Below are 20,241 nucleotides of genomic sequence, written 5' to 3' on the forward strand. Positions count from 1 at the left end.
TCTGAAGCGAAACGGTCGCCTATTGCTGACCTCAGAAAATTTCTGTGTATATACCTGTTTTTTTTACTGCTTACTATGTGTTGGTGTGCAATAAAGAGTTATTGTATTGTATTGTTTAGGTAGTTTTACGTCGAACTAGAAGCAGTCGAAGATCGAAAAAAATAGCGCCCTGATTAAGGTTGTACATTTTTTTCGTCAATTTATTATGTCTGGGCTGTTTGGTTACAGGCAAAAATAAAAAAATAATACAAAAACAATGTTTCCGCCCGGGATCGAACCGGGGGCCTTCTGCGTGTTAGGCAGATGTGATAACCGCTACACCACGGAAACTATACAGACTTTGCCTCAAATTCGATATCTGACTCGGACACTCTATTTATACGTGATCTAGATTGCGTCGACGTAGTGAAAGTAAAGCCAACTCGTAAAGATTAAGATAGAGGCCGAATTATCATATCTTAATTAAATAAGATCACAGGTTATCTTCATAGTCGTTCGATGAATAACGGTTATTTTGATAAGTTATGTAACTTTATCAATAGTTTTTGATATATAGGTAGGTACTTATAATGACACTAGCTTTTGTCCGCGGCTTCGCCCGCGTGGAATTCGGTTATCGCGCGCTGTTCGGGAACTTTGCATTTTTCCGGGATAAAAAGTAGGCTATATCACTCTCTGGCCCATAAACTATCTCCGTGCTAAAAATCACGTCGATCCGTCGCTCCGTTACGACGTGAAAGACGGACAAACATGCAAACACACACAATTTCGCATTTATAATCTTAAGGATAAGCTAGTCATATGTCATTTTTAAATCTACAACCATGGGGTGATAAACGGAAACCAAAATCAATGTCGCTACACTGTTCGTCCGTCTACTTATCCGTCTGTCCAGTACAAGGCTATCTCAAAAGATGTAAGCAGGCAAAATTCGAACTTCGCAGGTTTTTTTCCGTCTCGTTGATGCTAATATTATTAAACACGGGAGTGAGAGGGACGGTGAGATACGAACTTCGATTTTCGTATTTCGTAGTAGCAGCCCAGGTGCATACAACTCCACAAAATATGGAACAGGAAGTGGACGCGGCGATAAGATTTCTTGCGGAACTTCCACAGTCACAAAGCCTGAGCGAAGCGGAGCGTTGCGTTATATGTATACCGTCAACTTCACACGTCCCAAGACACAGGAGCTAATTAGCATAAGAGTCACCTTAAACGTCTGCATGTAATCAGAACGAGCTCAGTGGCGCCCCTGGTGGTAGTTAGGAGCAATTAACAGCAGCGATGGTGGGGGGGGTAATGATGTTTTATAGTTTGGTATCATATTAACGATGTGAAAGGAGGTAAGTTTGTGTGTGCCTATGGGGAAAGACAGTAGTAATAACTGTGTGTTAGTCCTTCTTTCTGTAAAAAAGGTTGCCTGGAAGTGATCGATCTTAAGCGATAAGGCCGCCTATTGCTTACCTTGTAATTTTCTCTCTAGGTGTGTTCGTATTGTCGAAAATACAAACTGAAATATAGATGCATAGAAAAACCAGAAAAATAAGACCAGCGCTGGGAATCGAACCCAGGTCCTCGGGCATTCCATGCCACGTGCTATACCGCTACACCACCACTGGACAGTGATACAGATTGGATAGTGTTTGTATTATATTGTGTTATTATTCAATGTGTGGCCCAGAACCGGGGATAATATTAAAAATAGAGGCTCTATAGATCACCGGTAATTGGATCATCCTGGTCCCACTTAATTAAAATCAAAACTTAACTTTTGTTTTTTTTTTCTAACAAACTTAATCGTAAATTCAAAGTACGCCATCCTAGAACCCAACTGACGTCGCCTGTCACGCTACAAATATCAAACATTTTGCTTTACATTGCTTCTTCGAATAAACTTAAAAGTGTGTACTTAAAAAACTAATTATTTTTAAAAGTCGCTACAGTAATGTTGTTGAGTTTTTGACGAGTACGATCTACGTTTTAATTATTTGCCCGTGTTACAGGCCACACACGGTTTATTTTATTTCAATAAATTTTACACTAAACCCAAAGCACTGTCAGTTTAAGATAGGATGTTGGTTTTGTACAAAGAATAATAATAATGAAAATATAATAGTTTTAGCAAGAAGATGAACATTTTATTGTATTTTGATTATTATCATGCATCATTTAATTTTTATTTGTAGATATCCGAAAATCCTTTTGTGAATTTATTATAATTAAATAAAAGGTTTCATTAATCAAAACGCAACCGATGCAACCTTGCGAAAATTGATAAAATATCACCAAAAGCTTTATAATCAACTGAGTCCATCCTAAAATCAAATTAGTAATCCATAGACATTACTCCCCTTTCATATTTTTTCTAAATCTAACTCATTTAAATCGCTACGTAGTTATCCTCCTCATTTTCCTCAGTCATTTGTTTCCGTTCACTTCGCGATTAATTTAACTACAGCCGCTAATTCTATGAGAGACTCGAGCCTTAATGGCGCTACCAAATAAGACCTTTAAAAACTAATGTTGAGCTTGAAGATCGCTGCAAATACCTCTTTGCGACTCGAGGCGCCCGCTCCCGCCTTTACTAGCAAACCTGGCTATACTCGATTTTATTCTAAAACCAGCGTCCCAACGGAATTGAAACCCAAGCCGAAGGTTGCAAGAGTCTATTCTAGAATGCAGTGAGATGGAGAGTTGAGGCAGAATAAGACAGCGAGAAGATTAAAAAGTTGGAGTCGGTCGCGCGATGTCATTGTAAGTAGAAAATGAGTTAAATAAAGCAATACATTTTAATTAGGAGGAAGGGATCTGCCCTTTATTCCTTACGCGATAACTCTAGTCCTGTATTAATTGAATTTTATGTTTAATTAACTGGTTCGGCTAATCCGGGATCTCCGCTCATTTAACTTGGAGTTCTAGGCTTAAGAGTTTTTGAAGATTTGTTGGATCTCAATTGAGGTTTAGGACAAATGGATAAGTGCGGTTTTCTTAATTAGTAGGTAAGTAGCACATTTAAATCAGGTAAATTAAATGTCATACATTGTTGAAGTACAGTCAGCAACAAAAATATACATACGTTTTAAGTGCCAAAAATATGTATACCTACAGGACCTTATTGCCTGAACATTAAGGTCGTGTAAGTATACATAATATTTTTTGCACTTTGGCTGTATTCATAATAATATTGTTGTTGCTGACTGTACTGTACATTACTATTTTGACACGACTTCTATATATTTTTTCAAGATTTCAGGTATTTTACTTGTGATTTTGTTAAAGTCAAATCTTTGGAATTTGAAACTCTAGCACTTCTAGTGAACGAAATTACTCAAAATTTTGTAGGTATGACCAAGGAGGTGAAAAACTTATAATTTCGGGTAACAAATACCTGTTACATAAAACAATCCTGTAGGATTGAGAAGAAGTGATCTTTTTAATGTGGCTTTTAAAATTCGAATGACGCGTGCTGTAGTTTTTTTTTTAAATTGAACTATTACTGCAGTGCCTTATGGCCATGGCCATAACGTTTTAGGTAAATCAAACTGGTTATTATCACCCTTATCCCTCCTTACTCCCATATCCTTTCTTCCTATCAAATTATGATTGTTTTTTTGGAGTCTTTTTGTATTTTTTTTTCAACTCCACTCCGTGAAACCATATCGAATTGGCTTTTCGATAAGGTTTCACGGGATACACGTAAAAGTAAAAAATTTGGAGTTGAAATAAAAAATACAAAAATACTCCAAAAAACCAATCATAATTTGATTGCTTAGTAGCGACATCTCTTGTCTGGGTGAGCCGTTAGTTCCGAAAGAGTGTGACAGACATAGATGTCGCTAGTGCTGCTGCTTAAGTAGCATAGCAGAAATAAGCAACCTGAGATATGTATGCAAAGGAAAAATTCGTGTCTAGATTCCTGTCCAGCAGTGGTGTAGGGGTTATAGCACGCAGCACGGATTGCTGAGGACCTGGGTTCGATTCCCAGTGCTGGTCTCTTTTTCTGCTTTTTCTGTGCATCCATGTCTCAGTTTGTATTTTCGATAACACTGTCTGTCGATCTGTCTGTTATTTATTCATGCTTGAACTGCTGAACTGGTTCAGAGGAAATTTGATTTAAATATAGTTTGAGATCTCAAATAGTATTAGGAAGGAAGGATATAGGATTAAGGAGGGATAAAGGTGATAATAACCAGTTTGATTTACCTAAAACGCTTTAATGGCGCATTTTTTGTACATACCTTAAATACACCATATGACCATGGCCATAAGGCACTGCAGTAATAGTTCAATTAAAAAAAAATACAGCACGCGTCATTCGAATTTCAAAAGCCACATTAAAAAGAGCATTTCTTCTGTACCTTTGTAACGAAGTTGGATCGCGCTGTTCGAGACAATGGGATCGCCGCTGATGGCCGCGCGGCGTGAAATCAATTAGCTCGCTTCACGGCCGCCGGCGGAGGGGGAACGGGCAAGGACTAACGTTATTCGATGAATTAAAAAAAACTATTTTGAGCGAAGTTTTTTTTAAATCTAAATGACTTGTTCAAGCACTAGGCAAAAGTTTGACAGATACGATGAAAATGGCGGTTTAAAACATCTCTATTGCAACATTTTTATATTTTTACTTTTCTCTACATATTGTAACCACATTGTTGTTCAAGTGTTATTTTTTATTCAAATAATTATGTCTTTAAAATACTTATCTCTCTTCGTTAAACGTAAGAAATTAAGTGTTCATCAAAAATAAAATTAGACGTTTCAGTACATCTTTGAGAATACAAACACCAACCGGGACGTCCTCCGGCTAGGTTAGTGACTTCAACTTCGAACTTCTTTTATTTGCACAGATTACGAGCATTTTCAGATTATCCTTTTTTTTTTTTTTTATTTATTCATCACATTTTACAAAAATAACGACTTAAAAATATTTTCGCCAAACTGCTAAGCAGTTTGTTGGCGAAGACAGCACTCTTTAAATACACACTTAAATCCATATTAAACATTCAAGACCCGAGAACAAACATTCGCATTATTCATGCAAATATCTGCCCCGGCCGGGAAACGAACCCGGGACCTTAAAGCTTCGTAGTCAGGTTCTCTAACCACTTTGACATCCGGTTAAAGCAACTTTAAGCACTGGGACATTTACCTTACTTACGTACCCATAGCATCCGATCCGATCCGATACCGATACCGATATCTGGGCAAGTAAAATGTATGTAATATGTACCTGTCTTTCGGACTATCCGATCCGTTATTGGATCATTTTTCATATTTTGACTTGCCCCGATATCGGATCGGATAATCTGAAAACTTTGATACGGACAAAAAAATGAATAATTATAACTTACTGTTCGGAACTTGGTTGTAGCACTAAGACCTTTGTATTGACTATGTTCTGGCAATAAACATATTTGAATTGGAATTTATTCTGCTATAAGTATTATTTATCATATAAACAAATACTAGCATGCAACATGTTATAAATTACTTGAAAAGAATATTCTTACATTATAATACTGATCCTTGCGTAACATTTCTTTAAGCTATTTCGGGACTGTCGCTCTATGAAGTTCTGCGAATGGCTGCGGTAGAGGCTGGAAGGCGCAATGGCGTTCATAGGGGGAGACGCCTATGTCCAGCAGTTGGCCGAGGGTGATGATGATAAAGAATATCAAGGTAAATCACGCTTTGTTTTTTTTTTATAATGACTAAGTAACTCCTGTTTTGTCATTCCTTTAAATGATTAACACTTCAATGAAAAAGAAATTAAAGAACGAGTCTGAGTGTCGCATCTATTCCTCTGAGTGCATCAGTGCCGTGCTTATTCGGTTCCTATTGTTTCTATCACACTTTGTGAATTTCCTTACGCCGGAATAGATCGTATTTATAAAGAAATAAATTATCAGGTGCTCCTTTGTTTTGTTAATTATTTCTTTATCGAAGTCATCTGTTTTGGTTTCGGAGTCAGAGTTATTGCAGCCTAAAACTGTTTGAATTTGTCAGATTGATGCTATCCTGTTTCAGCTTATCAAAGTAATTAGTTTTATCTTGAGAAAGAAGGTATTCAAAAATATTACAGGAGATTATTTGGATTACTTTGATTGAACACCCCTATTAATGTTTTTCATCGGACTTTTTGACTCATAGTGTAGTCACGCCTTTAAGTTTACCGCACACGTTTGAACATCGATCATGGCAACATATTTTGTTAATCACAATTGAAAAATCCCGAAAAATATTTACATGGTTGTTCAGTTATGAATAAACGAACCTAATCGGCTGCTGCATTTTTCCGGAAGGATTTAAAGAAACCTTGTTTAATACCTAACTGATATTTATTGGGACTTAATCGCCGACATTTGTTGCTAAAATTAAGTACCTGAAGGTCTCGACCATATTTTAGCGGCCGTGGTCACAGCTATGAGTAAAAATCGGCAAAGTTTAAAACCTTGTGTAATGTTTACACACAAGCTAGACTAAAGTGTACCTTCTTTTTAAATCGCCGTTAATATCCAAAGTAACAAAACGCAAACACGGATACACTTAACGATTTGTTTATAATGTAGATAAAATAAATACTTGCAAGTGCGGCCATTTTGAAAAGGTCCTTTGTGACGTTAACGACTCCATCTTGAGGAAGCAATTAAAGTTGCCAGTAAAAATTTAATTTGTTCAGAAGTAAATCAACGGCCATCGCCAACGTGTCACGAAGCCGGGGCCGTTAACGCGTGTTTTAGAAAAAAGTAAAACAATCGTTAAATTTCGAACGGAACTTTTAAATTTGGAATGCGGTTGTGTTCGATTATTTAGTTGCTGCGAGTAGACATCAATTGTATTTTTTTTTTGTTTGGTGTATTTGTTTAATACTGGCTGGTGAGTTTAGATTTGTCATAGATTCGATAAAAAATGTAACGCGATACTTTTTGTTTTTGACAAAAAAATGAATAAATAAGGTCATTGTATGACGGCTACATGGTTTTACTCGCTCAATCAGTGATGGCCATGAGATAGCTACAACATGACCTACTTTGCGTCGGAAAAATTAAAACAATACTGAAGAGGACCAACTTAAAGCTACGACTGTGGTCCGCTCCGGTTGTCTGACAAAGCACAAGAACTGCAATGGTACCCATGCTCGCACCCCACATGTGTTTTTTTATCATTATGTAATCTCATCTAATTTAAATTGTTGTTTAATTTGATTTAATAATTGTGTAGGTATAATGGACTTGCTTCTGGAAATATTTTTATCTCATAAATTTCATATAATTCTTAATGAAATTGATAAAATTCAACATGCCCGTGTGCCCGTGTGTAACATACAAAAACAATATAAGCATTAACAATTTAAAGACATTAGGCATCCATTACGGGCGCTTTAGTTTCAATCCGTACAATAACCCTCCGAATATCCAAACTAATTCGTTTAACCCTTATTAAATAAGTTCCAAGTTCCATTTATAATCAGACCAGGGTTTCAGGTGAAGTAACCGGGCGATATATCAAAGTTTACAACTTAACCGCGCGAGAGGTGCGCGACTATGAGTTATGCACGCCGCATGTCCCTTACGGGGAGAGGGGCGAGGGAGGAGCGGCGGCGGGGGAGAGTTTAAAATTAAAAGCAAAAATTAATTTGGCGAATAGGTCGCAAATGTCCGTTTTTCCATGGTTTTTTGGTCAGCGTAAAAGCCTATTATTGCCATAATACCATCCATACTAATATTATAAATCTGAAAGTGTGTGTTTGTGTATCTGTCCGTCTGTTACGTCGAAACGGAGCGACGGATCAACGTGATTTTTAGCATAGAGATAGTTTATGGGTCAGAGAGTGACATAGGCTATTTAAGTTTTATCCCGGAAAAATGCATATGTCCCGAGGGAACAGCGCGGCAAAGCCGAATTCCACGCGGGCGAAGCCGCGGGCAAAAGCTAGCTTTTGACTATGAAAGCTATCAAGACAAAGTAAATTAGAAATATATTTTTTCCTTATTACGTGATTAACTGTACATCGAATACGTGTAAATAAACGTTTCACTTTTTTCCTAACTCTTGACATCTTAAAGTATAAGAAGTGATCTCCACGAATCATGACAATGTTGGTGGCGACTGTGTTTCATTGATATTGCTTATGGATTGTGCTATGTGGATTTGTTGATTATACAAAAACTGTCAGAAGCGTGTCTCTTGTCACTCAGACCGCACACTCTCGCGCATTTATCGCGGGCAGACCTGTCGCGAGTAATTGAGTTACCGCCAAGAAGCGGGAACGGCTCGCCCGAGGATTCAAGTTGCGAGGCCGTCGCCGATAGGTACTGCCAAACTAACAAGGTCGATATTTAAATAGGACTGAGAAAGCGAATAGACAAAATGTAGCAGATGAATTTGGAATTTTACTAAAACGTGGATTATTTCAGACATATTGAACATACTCGTACATAGAAAGTAGGATTCTTTTTCAAAGTCAAAGTCTTAGTCAAAATATCTTTATTCAATTTAGGCACTTATGAATGTCAAAAAAATCTACCACCGGTTCGGAAAAACCTCTGTTGAGAAGAATCCGGCAAGAAACTCAACGAGGTAAGTATATATTTTTTTACAGATTTACAATATTCTTAAATGATATCTATACTATACAATACATCACAAGTATTTAACACAACTTTATTTTTACCACAGTAGGTTCGCTATTTGAAGGGATCGCTAATGCGGATCGGAATTATTTCCAAATATCCCTGTCCATGATATAATCATTAACTTTATAATACGCCTTAGATATTACTTAATTGTCTTCTTGACAAAAAAGATCTGAATTTTGTATTCGTTTCATTTGTAAGGTAATTTTAGGCTAAGTAGTTTGTGTCTGACACAACCCTTGGATGAAAATCGCGCGCATGCATAGGTACAATACAATACAATACAATAACTCTTTATTGCACACCAATACAGTAAACAGTACAGAGAACACAAGTATATACATAGAGATTTTCTAAGGTAAGCAATAGGCGCAATAGGTACTAGACATATTATGCTTTGTCTTTAATACAAGACGATAAAAAATAGTTACTGAAATTATCAGAAAACTGAATAAGTAAACCAGATCTAATACTTGAAACCACTCAATTGTTTAAAACAACATCACTATTGTAACATAACGTAACAGCTTTCTTTCACAATTCAATCCACCCTAAGGCACATAGGAACCGTTGTAAACAAAACCCCCGCGGTGAGCGATGGTTATCAATACGGCTTACTGGAATATCCCGTAGTTAACGTGACGAGGCATCGCCATACACGTTTAGGGCATTTCCTGGACACGTAGAAGTTTTTAAGGGCAATATTATAGGAGGGAAAAGCGCAGGGCGATGTTTGATGAAGGTAAGGAAGCTGAAATATTGTGATACCTATTCTTACTAATATTATAAACAGTACCTGGCTTCGCGTGTGTGAATTTTTTGGGAAAATGTGAAGTGAATTTGGTTAATCATTTGTTTGAAAATTGTAACTGAGTAAAGTCGAAGCGGGTCACTAGTTTATAAATATGATTGTCCCTTGCCTAGTATCCATACCACTTTGCTTACCGGGGGTAGATTTTTTTCGACATTCATAAGTGCTTCTTATACCTAGCCTAAATTGAATAAAGATATGATTTTGACTTTGCTTTGGAACTAAGTGTTAATTGTCCCATGTTATTTATTTATTTTATTTTTATTCTTTTATTGACAACCTTGACTTAACAAAAAAGCGAGAATAATGCCGACACTTACATATAACCTTACTCGCTCTTCGACAAAAAAGTAGCAACCTAACTTTCATCCACACACTCCCATAATCTTCAGCATTATACCCAGACCAATTTGTCGATTACCATTAAGGTGCACCCAAGTGCCCACTCCTGATCATATCGCCCGTGGCAGTAACACTGGCCCCTCTTAAGCAGCTATAAGCAAACAGTCGTCTCTTTACGACAGCTATTAAGCGGCTCATTTACGACTCGACTGAGGTGCCTGATTGATTTGTTTGTACGACAGTTTCGAGTACTTCATTGGGTCTAGATCCTCGCGTTCTGCTCCTTGAAGTTAATAGTTGATTAAAGGAACTGTAAAGACACAACAAAAATAGTAATGAGGTTCATCATCCCAGCCTATATACGTCCCACTGCTGGGCACAGGCCTCCTTTCAGAACAAGAGGGCTTGGGCCGCAGTCCCCACGCGGGCCCAGTGCGGATTGGGAACTTCACACGCACCATTGAATTGCTTCGCAGGTGTGTGCAGGTTTCCTCACGATGTTTTCCTTCACTGCAAAGCTCGTGGTAAATTTCAAATGTAATTCCACACATGAATTTCGAAAAACTCAGAGGTGCGAGCCGGGGTTTGAACCCACGACCCTCTGCTTGAGAGGCGTAGGTCAAACCACTAGGCCACCACAGCTCCGTAATGGTAGCTCAGTAATGAGGTTGAAATTCGATAATTATTTTATTAGTTTGTGAAATTATGAACCAAACTTACTTTTATTCAATTTACGAATTGTAATCAAGATATTTATTAAAATAATGGGTTCTAAGTTTATTTAATTTTTGTTGCATATTTTAGTGATATGCGTATGACAGACATGCTTTTAATTAATTTCAGTCGAAATAGTACAAGTAGGTTCTTTTTTTCTAGTGCCGAATGTTCGGCATTTAAACCGAATTTTGACCGAATGCCAAAGTTCTGCTGCCAAAATTCGGTTAAACCGAATGTGAAATGAATTTCGGCCCATCCCTACATATTACTATTTTTCTGCATTGCTTACGATGGTGCAGATGTGGTCCCAACGAACTGTCAGTGGATTGTAATGTAACAATATTGTGAATTTCGTATAATGCATATCTTGAGATAATAATGACCTTATCTATCATCGGTCTCTTATTTTTACCATCAAATTCAACCTCTCCAGCGCATAGGTACTTAACATCCAGGACATTATCCTGGCCAACCCTCTGTTAATTACTCATCAAAACAAAATGGCGACGCTTATGGCCGGAGTAAAAACTTGCTTTATTGGCAATGGCCGATGGCGCCCTCTATAATTTAGCTGATTGATCTTAGGATCTGATCATTACGTATAAAATATTTAGGAAGATGTGATGCCTCCATTTTATTTGTTAGACTGCGGCTGTTACATCAATTAAGTTTATCTATAAATCATTGACAGAAGTAAATTGAGCAACGGACAAGCAAGGATGGTCATTTGGATAAAGACATACTTGATTATATCATTGGCGATCCCTTACTTCAAATAGCGAATCTACAGTGTTAAAAATGAAGTTGTGTAAGATACTTGTGATGTATAGATATCATTTAATGATATTGTAAATCTGTTTAAAAAAAATTTCCTCGGTGAGTTTCTTGCCGGATTCATCTCAAAAGAGGTTTTTCCGAAACTGTGGTGGTTTTTTTTAATTCATAAGTGCTTGTTATAGTCTAAATTGAATAAAGATGTTTTGACTTTGACTTAAAAATACATCAAAAAAAAACCTCGAGAGTTAACATCCGTATCTTTCATAAAATATTTTGCTGGCGGCGGATCGAAGCTGGGGCTATGACTCGTAGTTAAGTTCTCTAACCACTGGACTATCCGGTAGTTAATTTCTCATGGACATGGCTCATATCATAATTGACCCTGTTTAGTTCTGTAATAGGTACTGCTACAACGACACCTGAGCATCCTTTAGATGACGTGAAAAACATCGTTTCGTACATTACTGGGTCACACATTCTTTCTTAAATGATCGACTATTGACAGCAATGTGCCGCTATTTGCAACATTCGAGCTTTACCTCAATCTGTATGCTAATACCCTCGCTTAACACTACTGTGTACACAGTCGTACAATAAACCTATCAGCTGCAGTCTCAAGTACCCACACGTCCGATCACTCGCAACCTCTTCCTGCCCATGTCGCTAATGACTAATTACGCTTGCACAATCCCTCCTCTACACAATACTACAAGCACCTACTACTCCAACCGCGTCCCAAGCGATTGTAGACCTTACAGTCAAACGCCTTAGTTCCTATTGGTTTGCCGATATTGGAATTGAGACAGTTCTTATTTGAGCGGCTAGGAGCGCTCATTAGTTATTTAGTGTCATTGTTGTTTGTCAGCGAACAAATTTCAACTGTACTGATTTGGTTTACAGTTGGGATTTGTGGTTAGAGTAGGTCAAAGTTTGTCCGGATACCGAAGGCTGACTTCCTGAGAAAGATATCGGCATGTAATGAGTTGAGTGCTTGTTGAGTGTCATTCAAATCGTCATTAACTTTGTGAGACCGTTGCTTGCGGTTGCTTCGGTTCATGAACCAAAGTAAAATATAATCTAAGTCAAATGTCATACTGGTGCTTTTTTTTTCTATTTAGTTCGTCAGTTAAATTAATTAGAAAACACGTAATTTTTCGTTTGTTAATCAAACAGAAGGATACAAAGATAAAGCATGTCAAATTTGGAAAGTTGGAGCCAGTGACGTCACGCGGAACAAAAAATGTGTTTTTTTTTTCATTTATATTTTTTTGTTTAATTGACAAAAGAAAAAATCCGTGTCCAATACAGGAAGTTTTTTTATGGTGCTGTTTATGGTGCCTTCCAAGACGTGATGACCTAAGCATTTGCTTAATTTGCTTATGGCCTAATCCAGCGCTGACTACGTCCGATCCGAACCCGATCATATAAACCGTACAAATAGTTCTACGATTACTCCACATGGTATTTTAAGGGATTCGGATCGGACGTAATGCGTCACTTCTAACCCTCTTCGTCCACCCCCATGCATCTGCACACACTAACTCAACTGACCAACAATCTGTAGCCTCTTCAGAGATCACACAATCAATCAAGGTGCTGGTGGATATTGATTCTCGCACAAGAACACTAACTTGATTGTGGCCACAGAACCGATACTGTACGTTGATTAGCCCGATTCAAATGGACTCGACGCTAAATTTGGTACACAGGGCATTGAATGGTTTCGTTGAACTTTAATAATTTGGTATTAGAAGAAAGGGGTTGAATGGGAATCGTGTTAGTAAGTAAGTCAACAGATATACGTGTAAGTACCTAGAGTATATTATGAGCACAATTTGGTGATCAAACTGATAGTTTCAGGCCAATTTTGATTAATCATCGTCAATCAAGAATAATTGTGTCAATTTTGTGAATGCCACTAAAAACATCAAAAACTCAAAGTTCAATATATTTAGTGACAACCAACATTATAAGTGTAAAAGAATAGTTTAAGTCTATAGTTAGTTTGATACCTATTTAGTTGAGTTTGATTCCAGAGGAAGGACATAATTATTATAATATAGTTTTTATCCCGGAAAATTGCAGTTTCCCCGGGACAGCGATTAAACGAATTCTTCACGGACGGAGTCGCGGGCAATTTGTATATAAAACGAGAAGAAAGGATATCAAGTAGGATATTTTTAAATTATTTCAGATATTTTGAGTCATCTTCAGAATTCTTTGATAAAATTAGTTTTGAATAGTCATTTCAAAATAGTCATTTTTGCACATAATACCCGTCTTCACATCAGCTGCGAAAGATTTTCAATTTAGGCTAAGTGGTACTATCACTCCTACTCCTAGACAGACCGTCAACAGCCATTGATTAGTCATTATGATCAAGTATGTCTCCAGGCACCCCGCAGCTCATTAAGCGGAACTGTAAAAAGTAACAGCCTATAACACTCCCCCCGCCACAATTACAGCTAATTGAAAATTAACTGCGATTGCTTATAAAACCGTTATTGCCGGATAATGTCTCATTAAAATAATTGCATTGGATTTTTTCTGGGCAAGGTGTGCTACGGTCCATGGTGCGGTTACATGGAATATGGTCCGGTACGATTCAAGCTTACATGTGACTTAAAAAAGTTGTTAATTAAATAACTGAAAACCAAAAAATAGCTTGCACAGAATCGAGAGTAGAATTGATACACTTTTATGTTCTAAATAAGGTTGTGTTTGTGTTTTTAATTAAATGTTTCAGTGAGGTTGCATATTATTTACATAATTTATTAATAAAGGCCGTTTTGCTGTCAGTTTGATTTTCTTCTAAAAAATGTCTAAGCGCAACTGATAAATAAAAATTATAAATGTGGAGTTACAGATCATGTAGAATTGTTGGCTTAACTAGGAAAACACACGAACGACTCGAATAATGAAGATATTTAAAAATAAATGCAATCAACTAACTTAAAATGAAAAAAATATATATGTTTGGGGTGTCTGAGGTTTCTACGCTCCGCTCGTCTCCGCCTCAGTGGAGACGCAGCCTTAGCCCAAGATGGACTAATGTAGTTACTGTCATCAAAATGTTAATTATTAATTCTAAGATAACTGCATTATGCAAAGATAGTCCCATAAGACATGGGTTTGTCTACAAATAACCCAGTTAACGGACCCGAACCGAGCGCGAGCGCTGGCCAACAACTAGATTACTCAAAGATATTCAGACAAAGGGTGTAAACTAAGTTATTCAACGATGTTTAGCATACATATTTATAAGATAAAAACTATCCTATATCCTATACGGTCAAACTACCAATTATAAACTACCACATGCAGTTTCAACCTGTAGGTTTAGTACATTAAGGATGAAGAGGTAACATACAGACAGAGTTACATTCGCATTTATATTACTACTAGCTTTTGCCCGCGGCTCCGCCCGCGTGGTATTCGGTTATCGCGTGCTGTTCCCTCGGGAACTGTGCATTTTTACGGGATAAAAAGTAGCCTATGTCACTCTCGGGCCCATAAACTATCTCTATGCCAAAAATCACGTCGATCCGTGGCTCCGTTACGGTGTGAAAGACGGACAAACACACAAACACACTTTCGCATTTATAATATTAGTATGGAAGAATTTGTTGCTTTTAATACAGAATCGCTGCGCGTGGACCGACAAGAACTAAAAAGGTTCGAAAAATTCAAAGGTGCGAGTTTAGATTTGAATCCACGATCTTCCGCTTGAGAGATCAGTCAAACTATACATAGCGAAAAAACTTGATGAGAGCCGATGGAAAAAATCTGGTGTAGGTAATAACAAAAATGTTTCTGCACGTAAACTTTTAGCAACGACTGTAATTTATGAATTACTTAACTAAACGCGTATAGGCGTTAATAAAGCGCGCAATATCCGCCACTCCGAATGCCTGCGCCGGTGGCATGCCGGTCCTGACGACGCCTAGGTTATGAGGCAGACGAGCTAAATAAATAATCGTGGTATGCCTTCATAAAGGTCTTCATAAGGTCATCGTCGCAGCACGAGGTTCAAAGTTTGGAACAGGGGATGGTAAGGAGAAATATCCTGTTCGCGGTTAATGTTGAGAGCGTGGACTGTAGATTATTGTCTTTACAAGAAAATTCTACTGTACATTCAGATGAATTTATTGATAGCACCAACATTAACAATTTTTTCTAAGACACGAGATTTTATATTGCGCGACCACCATAGGAGAACGGCAACGGCAAGTGACAGTAAAAAAATTAATGTTCTGCCAACCTAAAACAACTACGAAAAAAATGTACGCTCTATGAATTATAACCACAGAAAACATGGAGAAACTCATGGTTTTAAAGAGTTGTCCAGGGGACGTAACCATGGCAACGCGGCACAGGGAAAAGTTGATCGACCCATTTGCATTTTTAATGTCAAAGTTTACAATTCAATTTACAGCATTTTTAAGACATCACAAGGGCGTATTGAAAAATTACTCGCCGTTAAACGCCAACAAAGTGATCGTATCCATGTCCCATCCATTTGCAGTATGAATAAAAAACACCTATAAGTCCTATAACGGTGTATAATAGGCTTTTTAATGTGCCATGAAGGACGCACACTTACATTACGCGACATAAACGATTCCAGATATTTCTCGTTATTTACGAGTCATACTCGTCGTGCCGAGTTCGTCGAGATACGTGCATTTTTATTGACAATTACTATTTTACATTTCTTCCGGTATTACGCGTACTTTGTTCGCGTTGCTATGAAATTGTTTGAGGTTGTTTGGCGCTTTATTGGATTTAAATTTGTTTACGAGTATGTATGTTTTACTTGGACTGGCTTAAAGCGATTTGAAATGTAGGTAGGTGTTGTGATTAAATTGGTTACAAGTACAATAAGCGTTGACAAAAATGATGTTTCTTTGTTAGTGTTTATCCGTTGCTTAGTACCCATAACACAAGCTTTGCTAAGCTTACTTTGGGACTAGGTCAATTGGTGTGAATTGTCCCGTGATATTTATTTATTTATTTATTTATTATTTATTTGTAAATATTTAGGTACAAGTTAAACCAACTGAACTATATACTATATTATAGTCCCTTACAAAGCTCGAGCAATAAAACTTAGTTTGCTAATGTTGTGTCGCAACTCGAAACAAAAGATCGGTTTCCTTTTTCTTTCTCATATGAATCTTCAAAAAAATTAAGAAAACCGACGAGTCTTGAGCGACATTAGCACTCTGGTTGTATATATTGTACTATTGGTACTAAACCTCAGATATAAATTCATAATTTTTATATAGATGCAAACTTCAACACATATACTATTTGTGACTCAGATATATAACATTATGTATTAGTTACACAAGTTTAGTGTCTGCCTCTATCGCGATTCTAACCTGGTCCCTTTATCAGGAACCCGCTCACCTACGTTTGTGTTAGCAGTTATCGCAAATTTCAAGATTCAGCATTTTGCGTGAAAAAAAATTCAGGACTAAATCGTTGAGAAAAACTCTACCTACCATTTTAAGCCCACTCGATCTTCGAGGATTACGTCTCAGAAGCGCCTCACGCGTACAATCACCTTAAGTAAGCAGTAGCGAGAACCGTTCCATCCCAGAGCTTAGCCAAGGTACCATCCCACTGATACCCAATACTTCTAAATCATGGACTTATTTATTTACTCACACGCTTCAATTTACATACGACCAATCCAATTTCAGACTCACGGCGTTTCGACAGATTAACCCCCCCTCCCCCCGAAGGCCATTTCCCACATAATCCCTATAAATCCACTTTATATTCATCCACCTTAAAGGGCAATAAAAGTGTCTGGTGTATATTTTTTGTACGTGCCGCTGCGAGTGAGAATTTTGATCAACGGCGTGGACTCTTGAAGAAATGGACTTAGTATTTTTGGTGGTTTGTTCGCTGCGGCGTTTTGTGGGTTTTATATGAGTTGGATTGTTGGAATGTTGAGTTTTTGTCGTTAGGATTAGTATTGATCTGTGTGTATCTGTATACAACCGTGTAAATTCCTACTTCAAATCTATTATTCCGTTTACGAACAATTGGGCACTCAAAAATTATGTTAGAGATTTCGTTGAGTATACCTATAAAATATCTTCGTAAGTTCCCTAACATCCCGCGACATCTCTGTAAAGTAAAGACACGTTACCCACGTAACTTTTATTTTTGTATGTATGTATTTCTAATTCACTTTCTTTTGCTGCTTTGATAGATAAGAGAATTAACGACTTTTCGCCAAGTTTTTCTCAAACATTCGGGATTGAATGCCTGGAATCATCTCTATGCGTAGGCCACATGCCAGCGGCCGTCGTTAAATTTTTTAAGTGTACCTTATACCCGTATTAGCCAAAGAAAACTTTTATTTTATCGGTTGCCTTCAAAAAACTTAACTTAAATGCGAAATGATAGTTTAACCAACATATGAATAAAATGAAAAATGCAAATTATTATGCTAAAGACTTGTTTGAGAAAAATAAACTACTGCGATAAGTTTTTTGAGAAGTAAAATTTGGCGAAAAAAATGTTGACCAAATAGCCCACCGAGTATAGCGAATAAAAACATATCGAAAATACAAACTGAGACATGGATGCACAGAAAAACCAGGAAAAATAAACCAGCGCTGGTAATCGAACCCAGCAGGTCTTCAGCAATCCGTGCTGCGTGCTATAACCCCTACACCACCGCTGGACAGGAATCTAGACACGAATTTTTCCTATGCATACATATCTCAGGTTGCTTATTTCTACTACGCTACTTATGCAGCAGCACTAGCGACATCTATGTTCCGCTCTCATCGAGAGACGTCACATTCTTTCGGAACTCACCCAGGCAAGAGATGTCACTACTAAGCAATCAAATTATGACCAAATTTGTCACTTTCACGGGTATCCCGTGAAACCATATCCCCGGATACCCGTAAAAGTAACAAATTTGGAGTTGAAATAAAAAATACAAAAAGACACCAAAAAACCAATCAGAATCAAAACAGGTTAAACCTAACGCAGGTGTTGTAGTCTTTTCCTAACTGAGACCTCGATGTACGCCGCGTTAAATATTACAAACTGCTGCTGCGAAACTTAAATTTTTCATAAGACATTAAGCAATCTTCACGCCCTAGTCCTAACCTTGGGCGAGTGCCAGATGAAATAAATTTAACACCGTACTCACATACGGTTCCGGTCATGTGACTACAGAATTATGGCACAGATTGCTCAAGTAAAAAGGGGTAAAAGGTATCTTTATTTTGAAGATATGAGTTTTACTTTCATATTTTTGTATTTAATTTTACGGTTTACCCGTCAAAATTGTTTTAATTAAACATAGGTACCTAAAGTGCAATATCGTTCCAAGAACAAATAACCGTTGGGGGAGAAAGGCCTTCGAGTGATGTGGACGGAAAGACCAAACGTTGGCAGGCCTCCCACTAGGTGCGGGAAGCCTTTGTTTATCAGTGGACTTCTTCTGGCTGATACAGATGATCTGCAACTCGAAGGTCTCCAGACGGCTGTCATACAATAACATGATTTTTATTTTCATGTCCCATGATCACTTATGCCCCTTCAAAGTGACACATATAAAAAAACAAATTCAATTACTCTAAAATACCCATATATTACGGCAAATGGCGAGGTGACATAAAGTGCAATGTTATAAATCATAGCTGGAAAATGGTCGTGAGGGTAGGTGAGAGGGTTTGATATCAGTGACTCATGCGGTGGCTTAAATTTGGTATCGTTTTAGGGAAACCTAATAGCATGGGCAATTGAGAGAATAATATTGTTTTTTTCGATAGTGCTTCCTAAACTCCGCAGCTACAAACCAAGAAAGAAAGATTATACTAATGTATGGTTTGGATGGGTACGTATTATAATGTATAAATTTAAAATACATATCGGTTGAAATACATACAGTTGAAATACCGAAAATTATAAAATATAATGCATCAAAATACATAAAGTTATTTGACATAAGTTCTAAACGCATAAGCTTGAAATGCATAGTGGTCAAAATATATAATGGTTACAATGCATAATGGTTCTTAGTCATATGGCACAAAATGCATATTTTCATAATGTATACGTTCAAAATCTATACAGCATGTTTTTCTATAATGGTTGAAATACATACTAGACACTGAATTTTCACAATGAAAAATGCATATATTACAATTCTGGCACTAGCCGGCCGCTGCCGCGGCACGCTCGCTTCGCTCGCTCGGCTCGTGCTTGTTTTGTTCATAGTTGAACCTAACACGCTCCTCCTCGCTACGCTCGTCGTCGCACCTAAAGTTACTATTCAATTATTGATCAGACTTTAGTTTAAAATGCAAGGTCTTGTTAGACAATACCGATTACGATCAGTCGGTATCTTATAGGTTAGGTTAGGTTAGAGTTTTGTCCAGGCGCGAAGCGCCTTAACTACCCTGAATAGGAGCTCCGCGAAGCGGAGCTCCGTCGACTTGTCTTACAGTCCTTAATTTTTCAGAATTTTACATGTAAATACAACCTAAGTAGACTGGAGATGAAGATGAACCTAGGCATTATATAGTATGTATTTTGACCATTATGAAAAACGTACTATAGGAATTTTAATTGTTATTTCTTTCAACTATTATATATTCTGATTGTATATATTCTGAACATATACATTGTGAACTTAGTCATTTTCATTTAAACGATTATATTTTTCAATTTTCGGTATTTCAACTGTATGTATTTCAACCGATATGTATTTTAAATTTATACATTATAATACGTACCCGGTTTGGATGTAGGTACCATTTTTAAGGTTTTGTAATTTGAAAGTAAAAAAATGAATTATTATAGGATCACTTTGTTGTCCGTTTGTCTGTCTGTTCATCTGCTTGATACCAAATTCAAATCATTTATTCAGTAAATATGCCGCAATGGGCACTTTTACACGTCATTTTTTAAACTACCAGC

General features: G+C 37.3%; 1 non-coding gene across 1 annotated transcript; it reads right to left on the minus strand.

Annotated features, from left to right (window-relative positions):
* Positions 1-257: 257 nt before the first annotated feature.
* Positions 258-330, minus strand: TRNAV-AAC (transfer RNA valine (anticodon AAC)). Its single transcript has one exon. It is a non-coding gene; the product is annotated as a tRNA-Val (tRNA).
* Between the last annotated feature and the right edge of the window lie 19,911 nt (positions 331-20,241).

This window comes from Choristoneura fumiferana, chromosome 4 (genome assembly GCF_025370935.1).
Source record: "Choristoneura fumiferana chromosome 4, NRCan_CFum_1, whole genome shotgun sequence".
Taxonomy (NCBI): domain Eukaryota; kingdom Metazoa; phylum Arthropoda; class Insecta; order Lepidoptera; family Tortricidae; genus Choristoneura; species Choristoneura fumiferana.